The sequence below is a fragment of the Psammomys obesus genome, unplaced genomic scaffold (assembly GCF_907164565.1).
Source record: "Psammomys obesus unplaced genomic scaffold, mPsaObe1.curated_primary_1811, whole genome shotgun sequence".
Taxonomy (NCBI): domain Eukaryota; kingdom Metazoa; phylum Chordata; class Mammalia; order Rodentia; family Muridae; genus Psammomys; species Psammomys obesus.
Genome location: NW_026592636.1, coordinates 3,317,704 through 3,335,230, shown reverse-complemented (window position 1 = coordinate 3,335,230; position 17,527 = coordinate 3,317,704). Strand labels below are relative to the sequence as shown.

At 43.5% G+C, this 17,527-nt stretch overlaps 1 protein-coding gene across 1 annotated transcript in view; it reads right to left on the bottom strand.

Moving 5' to 3' along the window:
* Nucleotides 1-17,527, bottom strand: part of Kmt5b (lysine methyltransferase 5B) — a 53,886-nt gene that overhangs the window by 35,712 nt on the left and 647 nt on the right. The window lies entirely within an intron of this gene.

The window sequence follows — 17,527 nt, the reverse complement described above, 5'->3', positions numbered from 1 at the left end:
GAAAGAAAGAAAGAAAGAAAGAAAGAAAGAAAGAAAGAAAGAAAGAAAGAAAGAAAGAAAGAGGGAGAGAGAAAAGAAAAGAAAAGAAAAGAAGAGAAGGCAGGCTCAGCTGAAAGGTAAATGGTGCCTGGCTGATGTTCAGGCAACTATCTGAGGTATTTCCGCTCTGGGTCTGTTTCTATTTAAATTCAGCTACTGTTTAACTTTTATTGTGCCTGTTTTTCAGTTCTTATAAAATCAATAAACTCAGATAAAGCTCCTACTTAAACTACATAATGGGCTATGTAAAGCTACATCAGACATAAGCTAAATATTATTCAAATAGTAAATTTTGTTTAAAGACCTTATTTATTTGTTCATTTATCAAGACAGGGTTTTTCTGTGTAGCCTCAGCTGTCCTGGACTCCCTTTGTAAACCAGGCTCTCCTTGAACTCACAGCAATCCACCTGCCTCTGCCTCCCAGAGTGCTGGGATCACAGGTGTATGCCACTGCACCTGGAAACCTTTTTATTTTTTAAGATTTATTATTTTTAAGTATGTGTCTCTGTGTGGGGGTATGCACAGGTTCTGGTGCCCTTGGAGGCCAGAGGTATAGGATCTCAGAAGATGGAATCATAGATTATGAGCTGCCTGATGTGGGTGGTGGGAATTGAACTCAGTTCCTCTGCAAGAGCAGTACATGCTCTTAACCACTAAACTATCTCTTCAGCCCTGAATTTTGCCTAAAGACCTCAATGTTTAAGCTTGGGAAGAAAGAATTACATTTCTATATGTCATGTGTATATAGTGCCCTTAGAAGATGTTAATACTCTGAAGCCGGAGTTCACAAACAATTCTGGATGCTGGAAACCAAAGTCAGATCCTCTAGAAGAGCAACAAGATGGCTCAGTAGGTAAAATTGCTTATCACTAAGGCTGCCAACTTGTTTGATCCCCAGAACCCATACAGTGAAAGGAGAGAACCAACTCTTGCAAGATGATCTTTCACCTCCACATGAGCGCAATTCCACACGTCCACTTCCCCTCCCAAACAAAATTTTTAAATTAAAGAACTAATTAAAAAATACTTATTTTTATTTCTGAGTATAGGTATATGTGCACCACATGCATGCCTGATGCCCAAATAGGCAGAAGAAGGTGTTGGATCCCTGGGAATGGACAGCTATGAGCTACCATGTGGGTGCTGGGAATTGCACCCTGGTCCTCTGCAAGAGCAGCCAGTGTACTTAATCAGTGAGCCATCTCTCCAGCCCAGAAGCCGGTTTTCTTGTCTCCGCTCCTGAGCTGGGACAACATACAGAGGGACCTCTTGAGCTCCCTCAGAGTCTGTTAAGAGAGTCCAGCGCTTAGTTTAAATATATTTTTATTTCATGTGCATTGCCTGCATGTGTGTCTGTGTGAGAGTGCCAGATCCCCTGGCTGGGAATTGAACCTGGGTCTTCTGGAAAAGCAGCCAGTGTTCTTTCCCACTGACCCATCTCTTCAGGCCCCTGATTAGCGGTTAGTTTATTTTAGTTCTCTAGGAAAAAAAGACAAAGAGAACCTAAAGCACTTTTGGTCCTTCTGGAAATACCCAAGAAAGTCCCACGTGACACACCACTTATGAATGTGTTTTTAGGAGTGCTAAGTGTGTAACTCGGCAAAACAGGACTAATAGACATGGCTTTAAAACTTACTTTTTGTGATGTGTGTCCAAGGACCCACAGAGGCCAGAAGGGAGCATGAGACCCCTTGGAGCTGGAGTTAGACTTGTGAGCTGACTGACCTAGGTACTGGGTCGGAACTTGGGTCTGGATAAGGCAGCAACTGCTCTATGCAGAATCTTGAAATTCCAACTCAGAAGCCCAGTGGTAACAAGACCTCTGTGGTACACAGGTTAGTGTGGGAACAACTGCTCTATTCATTTCTTCACTGTACTGGCTGCCAGGACAAAGATGACCAATTTTCTAAGAAAATTCACTGAACAGAAGTTTAGCCTACAAGAATTCTACTAAGAACATCTTTTCCCAACTTTAGGAACATCTCACCAGCAAATCATCCCAGCAATGGTGCTTCAGTCACTACAAGTCCCTCTCACCGTAACTGAAAGTAGGTTAACAACCAAAGAAAAACTACAACAGGGCTACTACAATGTGGTCAACTGATGCTGCTGTCTGAACAGGTCCAGGTGTAGGAGGTGTTTGTGTCAGTCACGCAGTATCACCAACAAATGCTCCATTTATAGCTCAGCAAAGGCTCCTGAATGGGACTCTTTGTTGGAATTAAAGGACTTTGAATAGGAGCTTACTGTGTAGACAAGGCTGGCCTCAAACTCACACAGATTTCCTGCCTCTGCCTTCCCAGAGCTAGACTTAAAGGAGTGATGGTTTGCTATCTAATTTCATGATATTACTGCTAACTCCAGCTTTTATTTGGCTTCAGTGTTTGTGGTCTGAGCTCAGCTCCTCATGTTTGCATGGCAGGCATTTTACCAAGGGGTCCATCTCCCCAGCTCCTGTGGGAAAAACTAACCAGGAATGGATAAATTACTAAGCAAAGCAAACTGAGATGGCTCAGTGAGAAGAGGGCTTTCCTGATAAGCGTGGCAATTTGAGATTCATCCCCAGGACCCACATAAAAGCAGGCATGTGCACATAAAGGCAGGACCCACATGTGCACCATGGCACATACACATTAATAAATTTGAAAAACAAAAACCAAAAAACCCAGCTAAAAGGCTGGAGAGACAGCTCAGTAGTTAAGAGCACTTGTTGCTCTTGCAGAGGACTCAGGTTCAGCTCCCAGCACCCACATGGTGGCTCAGAACTCTGTAACAAGTTCCAGTGGGCAACAACACCCTCTTCTAATGTCCTCAGGCACAGACTTGCATGTATTAACATAAATACACATAAATAAATCTTTAACTTAAAGCAGGAACTACACAGATACCTGTATACTGGTATTCATAACAGCACTGTTTTTAAGAAAAATGCCAGCAGCAAGCAGTAGTGGTTTACATCTTTAATCCCAGCACTTGGGAGGCAGAGGCAGGCGGATCTCTTTGAGTTCAAGGCCAGCCCGGTCTACAAAGCGAGTCCAGGACAACCAAAACTACACAAAGAAACCCTGTCTCTAACAACAAAAATAAGGGGCTAGCTAGAGAGGTGGCTCAGCGGTTAACAGCACTGGCTGCTCTTCCAGAGGACCCGAGTTCAAGTCCCAGTTCCAATATGGCAACTCTCAACTGGAGTCTGTAACTCCAGTTCTAGGTGATTTAACACCTTCACACAGACATGCATGCAGGCTAAACACCAATGCACATAAAATAAAAATTAAAAACAAAAACAGGATGTCAGCACCTTGGAGAAAAGAAAGCAGTACAAGCAGGAGCGTTTCTGGTCAAGCAGGTGTGATGACTTTTTTCTAAGAAAGCTGAGGGAAGAGAGGAAGGAAGCTAGCTGTACTCAAAAGTGTTCTAAGCACAGAGAAGGCAAACACCAGCCTACAACAGAAATACTTTCACAGCCTAGTGTGGCTGAGGCAGACAAAGAGTAGAGGGGGAAAGGCAGGGCAGAGAGGGTGAAAGGACAGGCAACAGAAAGTAGGTTTTAAGAGGCAGCATTATTCTTCCAGAAACACAGGAAGCATCGCCTCAGCTTTAAAGGACCATACTAGCAGGTCACTGTTGTGAAGAGCTCACAAATTGAAAGCAGAGATGCAATACTGGCATTCACAGGTAGCAAGAAATGGCTGGCTTCAGGGTCTTGACATTTTCTTGGAAAGCACTTACTGTGAGACTAAATGTGGAGGTGAAACAATGAGGATTCGTAAGGCAGCTGACAAAGACTACAAGACTCTCAGGCTTTGGTCATTTCCTCGCCCACTGGAGAGTAGTAAAGTATGCCCAAGTGGAGTAAACTAACTGACACGGGGCTGAGAAACAGGCCAGGGACACCATCTGGTGTCATGGTGTTGTATTTCAAGCCACATATCCAAATTTATTTAGGCCTGAGTGTGGATGAAGTAGATCCACAAGCTGAGAAGACAAGTCAGGATGAAGACAAAGCAGCCCACAAAAGAGCAAGAAGAAGGAACAAAGAGCAGCCCAGGAAGAGCACTTTAAGGAGTCACCTTGGGTAGAGGTTGCAGAGATTCAGAAAGCAAGTCAGGACAGGCCACTGATAACTGAGCCCTGTAAGAAATGAACATCCTACAAAGAGTGTCTCTAAACATGCACTGATGATACAGAGTCTGTGCTAAAAAAGATGACAGGACAAAGAGGAAGATTAGCAAAAGAAAGGAGTCTAAAATGCCAGAAAAGATACATGTAAATTAAAGCTAGGGATTGAGAAATGCTAGAAAAAGAAGGAATAATTTGAGATGACTTAGGATCCGAGTTAAATTTTTAAAATTTATTTGGGAGGCTAGACGTTGTGGCACACACCTTTAATCCCAGCATTTGGGAGGCAGAGGCAGGGGGATCTCTGTGAGTTCATGGCCAGCCCAGTCTACAAGGAGAGTTCCAGGACAGCCAGGGCTGTTACACAGAAAAACGCTGCCTCGAAAAACAAAACAAAAAATTTATTTGGAAGGCTAAAGATTTATATGGCTCAATGCTTAAGATCACATACTACTCTTTATTTTTATTAACTTTATTTATTTTACATGTATATGTGTGCACCTGAGTGTATGTACATGCACCATGTGCCTGTAGAAGCCCTTGGAGATGAGAGGAGGGAGATGGGTCCCTGGCCCTTGAGTTACAGGGAGTTGTAAGTCACCATGTGAGTGCTTGGAACCGATCCCCTCGAAGAGCAGTAAGGGATTAAACATGAGCCATCTCTCCAGCCCCACTTATTTTTATTTTAGCATTTGAGTATTTTGCCTTTATGTACATCACATGTGTGCCTGGTAACCGTGGAGGCCACAGGAGGGGTTACCTCATTCAATATAATTTTTTCTAGTTCCATCCATTTATCTGCAAACTTCATAATTTCATTTCTTTATAGCTGGGTAAAATCCCATTATATGCACGCACTACATTTTCATTATCCATTCATGACTTAGTGGATGCCTTGGCTGATTTGTGTTTCAAAGCAATTGTGAACAGAGAGGGAGTGAACATGAATGAGCAAGTATCTCTGAGGTAGTGTAAAGGGTTCTATCCCTTACTGTTGAGCTACTTGGACAGTTTTCATCAGAATGACCCTTGGCAACCCCCAAGTCCATCAAGCTCAGAACTGTGAGCTAGAATGCATGATAGCTCTTAAAGTGTTTCAGGAGTATTCTACCTGAAGGTACTTGATCACCTCGACCTGAAGCTATGGAAGGTTGTGAGGTGCTACATGGATGCTGGGAAGAAACTTAACCCTAGGGCCCTCTATAAAAGCAGTGGTATACACCTTTAATCCCAGCACTCAGGAGGCAGAAGCAGGAGGATTGATGTGAGTTCTAGGACAGCCTGGTCTACAAAGCAAGTTCCAGGACAGCCAGGACTACACCAATACCCCTCAAAACCAATACCCCCCAAAAAAAGCAGTAAATCCTCTACACTGCTGAGCCATCTGTCTAGCCCGTGTTAAACTTTTTAACAACTGGTGGACATGGTAATGGATGTCTATAATGTCTGCACTTGGGTGCAAGGGCAAGAGGATCAGTAGTTAAAACACCAGCCTCAGATACATAACAAGTTTAAGGTCAGTTTGGGCCACATAAGACCTTGACTCAAAGGAAAAAGTGGGGGAAGGTACTGGTGAACCTACTACTGTTGACTTGCTAAATAGACATGTCAAACTACCTCCTAAATATTTGTATCTATACACAGAGATTAATGTTGCACTCAGCCCTGGGCAGAGAACTTCTCTCTGCAATGGTCAGCTCTTAATGCAGAGACTCAAAACTGGTCAAGGTGCTAAGAATAAGTGACTTGAGTGTTCAGCCCCAAATGAGTCATCTATATCAAACCATAGTCCTACCTCCAAGGCTCAGAGAACATCAAGGAGGAGGAGGTGGAAGGAATGTGAAGAGGAGGATGATTGGGAGGAGTGCTGTGAACGCTGTCTCCGACACATAACCTAGCTGCTCCTCTCATGAACTCACCAGAGTTGTGCTCACCTGCACAAGATCAAGACGGCAGCATCAGTCAGTATGACAGCAAGCAATACCAACTGGGCTCAGTGGACTACAAAGACAGGGGGCACAAAAGAGAAAGGAGGGTGTGCTGCGGAATGCTGGGAGGAACGGACGGAGAAGTTGGGGAATATGATCAAGTCACACTGTTTTTGTGCATGATATTGTCAAAGAATACATCAAGGATACTCTATTAAAAGTTAATTCTCTAGATTGGAGCGACATGCTTATCTAAGCGGGTGACAATGAAGTCCCAAGGGGTGACCCTGAACTCTCTGAAAATGATGCAACTAGGTTCTGAGGAAACATAATATAGTGACTGCACTAAGGATGGCAGCATCATTCCCGAGAGGCTGGTTCACCAACACTCAGGGAGAAAGAGTCACTGGATCAACAAGTGGAAAAAGAGGTAAGGTTTTCTCAGGTCCTAATACAAAGCACAAGGTAGCTGGAAAGGAGACAGGGGCAATTTAGGACCAGTATGAAACACATTAGAAAACTGCTGAAACAAAGTATTCAGGGAATTAAGAGAAAGGCTAGTTTGGAGGCTTAAACAAAAGGACAATGAATTTGAGGCCAACTACATAGTAAGAACCTCCACTTAAAAAACAGAACAAAATAATCCTACACTCCAAAAAAATTGAAATAGAAATGATAGCTTGTAATCACATCATATTATCATATCACTAAGATAAAGAGCACCCATCCACTACCACAGGCTCCTCCCCTCCCATGAGAACACTAGAGCTGCATTTAGGGGAAGGGGGACTATTTTTCTTAAATACCTATAATGAATCTATTTACTTATATTCAGAAAAACACCAAAACTTTGATAATTTAACCAGTTTCAGAAGAAAGCACAGTTGCCTCAGGAAACAGACTTGGCTCAGGAAGTACCTGCCCTATGCCAAACAAAAAAAGGCATCTCCCCACCCAGTCTCTGGATGAAAGCACAACGCTGGTCAGTCTCCTGAGTTGACAGTCTTGGCCGATCTGGAGGTCTCTGCTTCCAAATTTTTCTAACTTTGAGATGTGGAAAAGTTTTTTGTTTAATGCTACACACAAACCAAGTTTTAAAATTCTGCATAGAGGGCTGGAGAGATGGCTCCGAGGTTAAAGGCACTGGTTGCTCTTAAGAGGACCCAGGTTTGATTCCTAGCACCCATAATGGCAGCTCACAATCACTGTAACCAATAATCCAGTTCCCAGGGATACGATGCCCTCTTCTGGCCTCCACAGGCATGAGCCACACAAGCAGACAAAACACTCTTGACAAAAATTTTTTTTTTAAGTTAAAGGTATTTCATAGAAATAAAACAATGATTCTGAGTGACTATCAAAAAATTTAACATAATTCTTGTAACATTACCAAAAAACTCTTAAACAAATTTAACATTCTGGGCTTGTCTGTGTGGTTTATCTTAGAGAAAATATACAGTATCAGGAACACAATCCCAAATAGTTGAAAAAGATAAAAGTTAAAAAGTGAATTGCTGGGCCTGTGACATGGCTCAATGGATAAAGATGAGCTTGCACCCACACTTCATGACCTGAGAGCAATCTGTGGGACACACATAGCTGTCCTCTGACTTCCACATGAACATTATAGAATGCATACACACATACATACCATTAACACAACAAGTAAATAAACATTAAAAAGCAGGCTCTATCTTGTTAGAGAATTCTGGAAATCTTTATTCAAAAAAGCAAATAAAACATGTTTTAAGTGACCCAGCTACAATTTGGTAAGAACAGTAGTCTGCTTGTCCTGGGGTCAGTGACAGCACTCTACCTGCTTCTGCAATAAAATTTACAGATACACCAAAAATAAAAATAAAGAAGTCCACTGCTTCCCGCCACAGGGTCTTTGACCTGGGAATTTGCCAGCCTGCTCTAGACCCTGCAGGTTCAGCTTCCCAAGTCTGCATGTCTCGTCCATGACTCGTAGGTAATTCGCCAGCTGTGTGCTTCCTTGCACACACAGTCCTTGGGGACACTGGCACTCTTCGGTGGACGCTGCAAGGTAGTACTGATACTACTGGAACTTCACACAAGGATGGACATACCACCATCACTCCCTCCATTTTCAAACCCCAAAGTTACACTGAGCCCAACTAGGTTGTTAAGTTTTTTCCTCCAAATCTAAGACTCTAGACTGTGCTATGACAGCAGTCTGCAATCAGTTTCATCACTGCTATTCCAGGCTATTCCCCCTGCAGTCAGCACACACCTACTCTTTAAGGAGTCCTATAGCAAGCTGAGCAGACCCCAAAAGCCCTGTGAGCTACCACAAGCATTTGTGTCCAACATCTCATCCCAATGCTTCAGACAACTCGATGGGACAAATGCTCAGTTGACAATTTTCTAGGAAGGAACCATGAATGTATGATCAACTCTTGCTTCTCTGACTATATTGTTGGAAAGTATCTCATTCGAGAAGCCAGGGAACTTGATAAGAGTATTAGAAGACAAAACAAGGACAGCACAGGAGATTTCTTTTTCTCTAAACTCAAATGCCTCTACAGTGGAGCTGTCTGTCACAAGTAATAACTAGAACCTAGAGTCAAAGACTCAAAGAGCAGGTCTCTATAGTTGTAAGATAATACAAACACACACCATCAGGTTGCCCTTTCTAATTCCCTTTTCTAGCTTCTGCAAAGCTAAGCCCAGATGCACCTGCTCTGCCTATCAATAGCTCTCCCAGGTGCCCTCAGATGTCATACCCTCAACTACACCCAAGGGAAGCAGGTCTGAGGCCAAGAATACCTCTATACAGAGAATTACCTACCACCTTTTCAGGATATTTTGAAAACTACTAATTGTGGTAAGTTGGCTAATCTGATTTACTAGAAAGAAGAAGGCAGAGGGTTGAAAATGGCTGTAATGTTTGTTAGGTTCTACCTTTTGGAATTTGCGAATGTTACCAGGAAAAGGGTTCTCCGAGGATGCTATAATTAAATTTAATTAAGTTAGAGCTTAATAATGGGGCTGGAGAGATGGCTCAGAGGTTAAGAGCACCGGCTGCTCTTCCAGAGGTCCTGAGTTCAATTCCCAGCAACCAACCACATGGTGGCTCACAACCATCTGTACTGAAATCTGGTGCCCTCTGCTGGTGTGCAGATGTACATGCAGACAGAATACTGTATAAATAATAAATAAATCTTAAAAAAAAGAGCTTAATGATGAGATTAATCCTGAACCACCTAAGTGAGCTCCTAATGCCATAAAAACGTACTTCAACAAGAGACTGAGGAGAGGATAAGGCTAGCCCCTCACCGTACCCTTGGCTTGAGCCTGATGATACCACAACATACCACTTTTGCTTTAAGCCACCATGTACTCTATTCCAGCAGCCACAGGAAACTGCTACAAAGACCATGACAAAGTACAGCAAGGTAAAAACTTGTAGTCATCAGACTAGAAGCACACAAAATCCCACCACAATCAAGACTGTTCTTATAGAACTAACATATTGAAAACACCTTCAGAGTTATTTCCCATGTGACTACAGGTATAAGACACAGATACAGACTTAGAAGAGTTCTGAAAATACAGCTGGCTTCTCAACTACACATCTAAGTAATAAAGTGGTGTGTGCTGAGCTACAAACCACAACTCCTCAGGAGTGTCACAGCTAACATCCTATTTTATGAAAAGCCTATTTAGATAGATATTTTGATTTAGCAAAACATTTTAAACAATAAAACAGCTGTTTAAACATTTTAAACAATAGAACCCCTCTATTGGTAAGTTCTGATCAGGCAGCTATGGTATTTGGCTGTGGATCTACAGTTGGACCTAGAATACAGTCCTCTCCAAACACTTCAGCAGAGAAAATACCAATTGGCTATTTCTTCTACCTCTACATTTAGGGTATTTGACCATGGCATTTATGTAAGAGAAACTCCTTTCCTCCAAGAGCCTTAGTAGGTATTTCTAAAATAAAGGTTTCAGCTATGTCACTGTAAAGAAACTCCACAAAACCAAACACCAAAAACAAGGTCAAACAAAAAAAAAAACCAAACACTTTCTCAGTCTTCCCACCTGATCAGGGTTCACTCAATAGTAACACCCAATATATCCAAGGACCAATACAGCCAATGTTTCCTTTCCTTTGCTGGATTTTCAGCCACTCTTCTAGAAATATACACTACCTACTGCTACTGCAAGCACAGCCATAGCTCCAAACAGTACTCAACAACTTCTGAGCAAAAAGGGTGGTTCTCGGGCAGGACTTTCAGTGTTATGCTTGAGTTTGCCAAGTGGTGGGCTCCACCAAAGGCTGCCCACACAGTCTTCACTCCATACTTACTGGCAGGGTAACCAAGTGTAAGTCATTTAACACCTAAATAAAATGAAAAGGCCCAGTTCCTAGGTTTGGCAAACAGGCTGAGCAGAAATAACCAATAAAAGCACCCAACTGCTCTTTCTAAGTAACTAGGGCAAAAGCAAAGGTGGCCAGACACAGCCCCCATCTTCCTACCTCTCCAACAATAAATGGAATAAAAATCACACCATTTTAATAAAAACTAAGCCAGGCATGGTGGTGCATGCCTGTAATCCCAGCACTCTGACAAGCAGAGGCAGGCAGATCTCTGTGAGTTCAAGGCCAACCTGGTCTTCAACGTGAGTCCAGGACAGCCACAGCTACACAGAAAAACCCTGTCTCAAAAAAAAAAAAAAAACAAAAACAAACAAACAAACAAAAAGCCAAAAGGCAAAAACAAAAACTAACTGGGCCAGTGAGTTGGCTCAGCTGGTCAAGGTGCTGGCCAACAGGACTGATAACCTGAGTTTGATCCCAGGGCCCACGTGGTGGAAGGAGAGAAGCAACTTCTACAAGCTTCTCTTACCTCCACATGCCTCCACACGATTTCACAAGCACACATGCACACGCATTCGGCACAATGAAATAAAAAGGAATAAAAACAAGACTTCTACTCTATGAAGATTTCATCATCTCTACCGCAAAATGTCTTAGTTAAGACAACACTCTACTCTTAGAGAGGACCCGTGTTTGGTTTCCAGCACACACATTAGGTGGCTCACTGTAATTCCAGCTCCAGGAAATTCAATGCCCTTTTCTGACCTCTGCAGACACCCTCAGAGGCAGCATAAACTCACACAAGCACAGGTAAAAATAAAAACTGAAGAATGAAAGAGACTCAGCTAGGCACACTGGCCCATGCCTGTAATCTGAGTTACTTGGGAGGCTGAGGCAGGGGGAACTAAGGGTTTGAAGCCAGCCTATATTCTTACTTAGTGAAATGCACTCATAAAACAAATGAAAAACCCAAGCAGACTTAAGTAGCGAGTTATCTAACTAAAGTAATTCACTTCCAACAAAGTACCACGTCCAATAACACACAACCACACAACACAACATACAACAAAACAAAAATACTCTATTTTACCACAAGAAGTTCAGTGTCAAGGAAGGGAACAAGGAAGAAAGAAAAGAAGGACAAGCAAAACACACAGGTGCTAGACAAGACAGCCATGCCTCGAAAAGCAACATGTCCCTATAGTGACTGAACATGGTCTGTGTGACTAACTATCTAGCTCAATGTCCAGCACTCAGCATTAGCTCCAGAGTAAAGTGAAGACCTACGTGGGGTTCTGGCACAACAGAAGCTATCTCCTAACTAATATTCTGGGTGTTCCACACCACAATGTCACTACAACTCAAGAGCTGTGCCAAGAACTGGGCAGTACATCATGTGTCCACGCACAACCCTGTAACACATACACAATGCTACCACTGTCATCTCCAATGTACTGAAAACAAGGTCAGAAGAGTTAGGCAAGATTAAGCCAAGGTCAGATTGGAAAACTACATACTTTTAGTACCATACAAAAAAGCAATACAGTATCAATGCAAACAAACCTTTGGATATATTTGTGCCGTCTGTGAAGATCCTAGAACAGAATGGTAATGGCTTCTGCCTTCATGGAACAGAGTCCAGTGTGGGAAGAGACAACTACATATGCAGGCATCTAAAATAACCACAATCTGCTAAGAACTACAAAAATGTGAGAAAATAAAAAACCACACTGAGACTTTAATCAGGAAATAAAAACAAAAAGGATGATGGGAAGGAAAGCACTCTGGATGTTTACTTCTATTCACCAAATCCCTTTAAGAGCCAACTAACTTTGTCTGAACTTTGTAGGACCCTGAATAAGGCTGCATTTGCTTCTTTCTCAAGGAGTAGGGTTTCCTATGGCCTCTCTAGCCTCAGGCTCCACTAGCTCACTGGCTGAAGGGTCAAGAACCCTTTGTTCTCAGTGTGTGTGGCTCAGTATAAATATATATTCCCCATGATGCAACACAAACATCGCTTTGAAAACAAAAACACTCTTCAGAGATCACTGAGTCATTAAAACACATCAGACACTTCATCTTGTCCTATTAACCAGATGAAATGATTCATTTTGCAGACCTGGAATCCACTCATTTCCACAAACACAGCAAAAGCCTGCTGGGAGCCTTCAGGCACTGTTCGTGGTGCTGGAATAGTTGTTGTGGTCATGGAACACTAGAGGGCCCACAAGAGCTTCCACTTTCAGAAAAAAATCATGCCGAACCACAACTTCAAAGGTTGAAACGATGGCTCAGTGGTTAAGAGCACTTGCTGCTCTCTCAGAGGACATGAGTTCAGTTCCCAGCACCCACATCAGGTGATCACAATCTCCTGTAACTCCAGCTTCAGGGGATCCAATGCCTTGTTTTGGATTCTATAGACACCTGCACTTGCACAAACCCACACACAGACACACATAAATAACATCTTAAAAATGGTGATTAGGAAAAATGCTGGCCTGGTGTCCCTTCAAGGGGGAAACACAGAACGAAGGTGCCCTAACCCTGTACCAGGTACTATAGTGTTCACACTAGCATGTGTGTTGAGACTCATGGCTCAACTATCTCACCATGCAGACATTAGCATCATTTTGCTGATCAAAAAAGCTGATAGTAGGTGGCAATGCTGGGTCTCAAACCCCTGTCTATATTCAGCCCAGGCTGAGCCACAAACAAAATACTAAAGAAAGTGATACAGCCAAATGCTCCCTGTTTAGTGTGCCCTAGTACACACAAGTGAAGACATGCTGCAGGGATGGGACTTCAATATCAAAGGTTTTTTGGACCACTGATGTATGCTAGTATCTCAATTCAAAAAACCACCTGGACTGTAAAGCCTCTTGTGACACTTCAAAAGACACAAAAAAGCACAAGAAGCCTGAAGAGGGGCTAAGTAAACCAGCTGGAGATGTTAAGTATGACTGAAGCAGGGTCAGAAACAGGAAGATATGGGAAGATGAAGAATGCCTAATCGTTCCACAAAACAAAAGGCCTGGCCCCCTCAATGCCTTAAACACAGTCAGTGGACGCTGCAACACAGCTACTGACTCCTGCACCAACAGTCCTCTGAGCAGCACCCAACCTACATTTATAACAGCATCACAGGTTTATACACAACCCTAGAGCTGAAAGGTATCTGAGCTTGCCCCATTCCCATGCCAGCTAGCCCTAAACTCAGGGCCTGAGGCTAGAGGCAGCAGATGCTAATTGGTTTGACTGTCCTTGGGCACCATGCGAAAAGAATGGCAAAGGAAAATGTGACTTAAGAGGCTCACAGACTGTGGGCAACACCTTTACTCCTCTGTGAGACTATTTAAGATAATGAAGGCGGATACTATCAGGTACGTGAGAATTCAGCTACTCTTAATTTTCTGGCCTGAACAATACAATATGGGGAATCTGTTCCCTCCAAAAAATGTAAAATGAAAAAATACACAGACATACATATATATGTGTGTGTGTATCACTAGAAGTTAATACAGATTTATAAAAATAGGCTAGGATGACTCTTTATTGTATAAATGGAGTCTCTACAACATGCTTTTAAAATAATAAAACCCTACAATGCATTTAATATGAACATAACGAAAAATTGGGGAACTAAAACAAGTTATATTTAAAATGGAAAACTATTTTTGTTTTGGCTTTTTTTCGGGGGAGGCGGTCAAGACAGTTTCTCTGTGTAGCCCTGGCTGTCCTGGGCTGACCTCAAACTAGAGTTCCGATTGCCTCTGCCTCCCCAGTGCTGGAATTAAAAGTGTGCACCACCACTGTCAGGCTTTGTTTTGACTTTTTGAGACAGGGTCTTACCATGTAGTCCAGGCTGATTTCCAACTTGAAAGCCTCCTATCTCAGTCTCTACAGGGCTAGGATTACAAGTACATGGCAACCACCATGCTCAAACAGTTTGAAAAATGTTTGACTAGGAAAAAGTAGATTTCAGATCATACAATAGGCAAAAGGTAGTTTAGATATTGATCAGCCATCTTTCCTCTCACTGATACTTCTAATCTTTAGGAAGCATCCAAATACTCGGCAGTGGAGATTACAATAAGACCTATAAAAATCTATGTATAACAATTTCCTCTTAGAGCAGGAGGAAGAATGCAGGTATGAAAGATGGAGGAGACTATTAAAAAGGACCCACAGCCCAGTTAAAAACTTGCTGACTAGGAACCCTTATCTCCTATACACTAAGTTTATGGAGTTCAGTCATTTAAACGTACTAAGTTTGGGGGCTGGAGAGATAGCTCAGTTACAATGAGCACTTGTTACTCTTGCAAAGGACCCAAGTTCTGTTCCCAGAACCTGCACAGTGGCTCTTAATCATCTGTAATTCCAGTTCTAAGGGACTGGATGTCCTTCTTGGATCTCTGGGGGCACCAGACATACATATCCAGGCAAAACAAGTAATCTACATAACTTTAAAGTATGCAGGGTTTTAATTCACACTTCAAACATAAGAGCCTTTTTTTTTAATAATCTTTTAATTATTTTGAATTATGTGCATGCATGTAGTTATGTGCCCATGAGTACAGTGCTTTTTGTTTTTGTTTTTTAGTACAATGCTCTTTAGAGGCCAGGAGTGTCAGATTCCACCTGATACAGGTGCCAAGAACTGAACTCAGGAACTCTGGAAGACAGAGCTCACTGAGCCACCTCTGCAGCCTAATGCTTTAAGGCTTCAAAACTGACAACTTATCTAATAAAGAGGTTACTTTGCAAACTGCTGCACTGAAGTCCATCTGCACTTAAGTCCAGAATTTTTACCTTGCAGTAACTTTGATTTATGAGTCTTACTACAACTAAATCCACTTTCTCCACTGACATGCCAGTAAAACAAGTGTTTTATCCACTCCTAAAACAAAGAGGTAACTAAAAATAAGGCAGAAAAAGCAAAGGTTGCACATACACATAAAGCTAGTCTCTAGTGCAGAGAACTAACTCTGAGTATACAACTACCCCACAACTGTCTCTCCCTGAATTACTTAATACATGCTAAGCAGCCAATAATGTGAACCCATACAAGGATGACACATGGTCTCTTGTTTTTACAAGAATACTCGAAAGCCTACAAAATCCTCGACTTCTGACAAGAGAGGAGAAGGGTTTTGGTGAATGGAGAGAAGGTAAAGTTCACATATGACACAAACGCACAAAATAATGGAATCATGGTGATTTACCTGAGATGATTTGCTTTTCAAACCACTGGAAAAGTAATACTGACAGGACGCTTCTCAGACACTATACACAAATCTGTCATGCACCCCAGCCACCTGGGCCCCATTAACCTACAAGCTGATACCTATGTAGAACAAAAGCACATTTGAGGATCCAAGGATGACCCAAAGGGAAACATAACAGACTCCCCCACCCACCTATAAAACACCTGCTCAACCGCACAAACATCCAGGGTACTCCCCTCTCAGTTGCACACATTTCTGCAACCCAGCCTTATCAGGCATGGTCCACTGGTATCTTCTACAAGAGCTGAGAGCTCAGAGTAGTAGCCCAGTGTCACCACAGTGGGTGAAAACACCTCCAAGAGAGCACTTTGGAAAGAAAGGAAAGAAAGAGTCCTTGGAAACGATTTTTGAAAGAGCCGGATTTCAATCACAGAGAAAGGATGGAGGACTAATTTCCTCTTGAAGTGTAAATACTCCGAAGGTAAGAGGTTTCTTTTCTTTGTCTGTTTTTTAAATAACAATGTTAAGAAACACTTTCAACAACGCTGACTAGATACAGTTTGAAAAACTACTAAACAGGCTTGACAAGTTGGAGATGAACAAATTCTTTCATGAAATGACTACTCAGCACCTGCCCTAAAGTGGACCAGATAAATCTCAACACTAAGAATCAACAGGCTCAGAAGGGACGTGCAAAGGAGGGCACAATCCCCATACGGCAGGCAAAGATGGAACAGAGAAATTGTGCTTTCTGTGTGGGACAGCCAGGACACTTGCTCAAAAGACCGTACCGGCAGCAGGCTGCGTTCTTCTGGTGCTTTTCTGTAGATGGGTGTATGCTGAGACAAGAGAAGGGGCGTGGGAGTGCCAGAGACTGGGTAGCCGAAAGGCAGCCGGTACAGGGGTCTAGCACCAATGAGCTTGGGAGAGGGAGGAGAATGTACTATGTCAGAGAGGCTACAGTCTCAAAAACTGTTTCCCCACAGGCGACATTAAGACACTGGCAGACTTTAACCCTGGGCCATAAAGAACTCCTCGTGAGGGACTCGCTCAAACCTGCATCTACACAGTAAACGTGTGTCTTTGGCAATTCACTCTTCAGGCATGGGTTTCACACACAAATCATCTGCGATCGTTTCATGCAAAAAACGAAAACAAAAAACAAAAAACTTCTTCCTCGTCTCTCAACGGGCTTATAGTTTTGTCTATTAATGACCAAAACTGACGAGCGCTGCTGTCAATTTAAAAAAAAAGAAAAGATGGAGGGGAGGGGGGACGGGAAAAGTGACATGGGGAAGCGAGTTCCTCTAAGGAATCCATCCACTCGGCAGCCTCGGACCCCTCCGGCCGCTCTGCGTAGACTGTTTCAGGTCTAGAGCGCGGGTTTACAAAAACTCCATCAACCCAGGCAGTTCCTCTCGTCCGCTCCTGCGGAGAGGAGGTTCTCTCCGAGGGCACCCGGTTAGCAAGTTCAGGATGAACTCGGCGTCTCCCTCCCGCAGTCGGGACGTCCGCAGGGCCGGTGACGCCAGCGCCTGGGCGCCGGGCCTGGGGGGAGCGGGCCCCGCGACGCCGTGGGAGACAGGCACCGAGGGGAGGGCTTGTACCGGAGAGCGACGGGCTGAGCCGCGGCCACCGGAAACGAGGCTCGGGCCAAAACAAAAACAACCGCAAGTTCGGCGCGCCGGCGCGAGCACGTTGGGCGAGCCGCCCGCCGGGCGCCCATTGGAGGAGAGGGAAAACACAGTCCCCCAATCCCGAGCGCCCGGGCGGCTCCCCTCGTGCGGCGGCGGGCCGGCCCCCCGCCGGCCGCTACCGCTCCCTTCCGGCCGCCGCCGCCACTGCAGGCCCCGCACGCCCCGCCCCC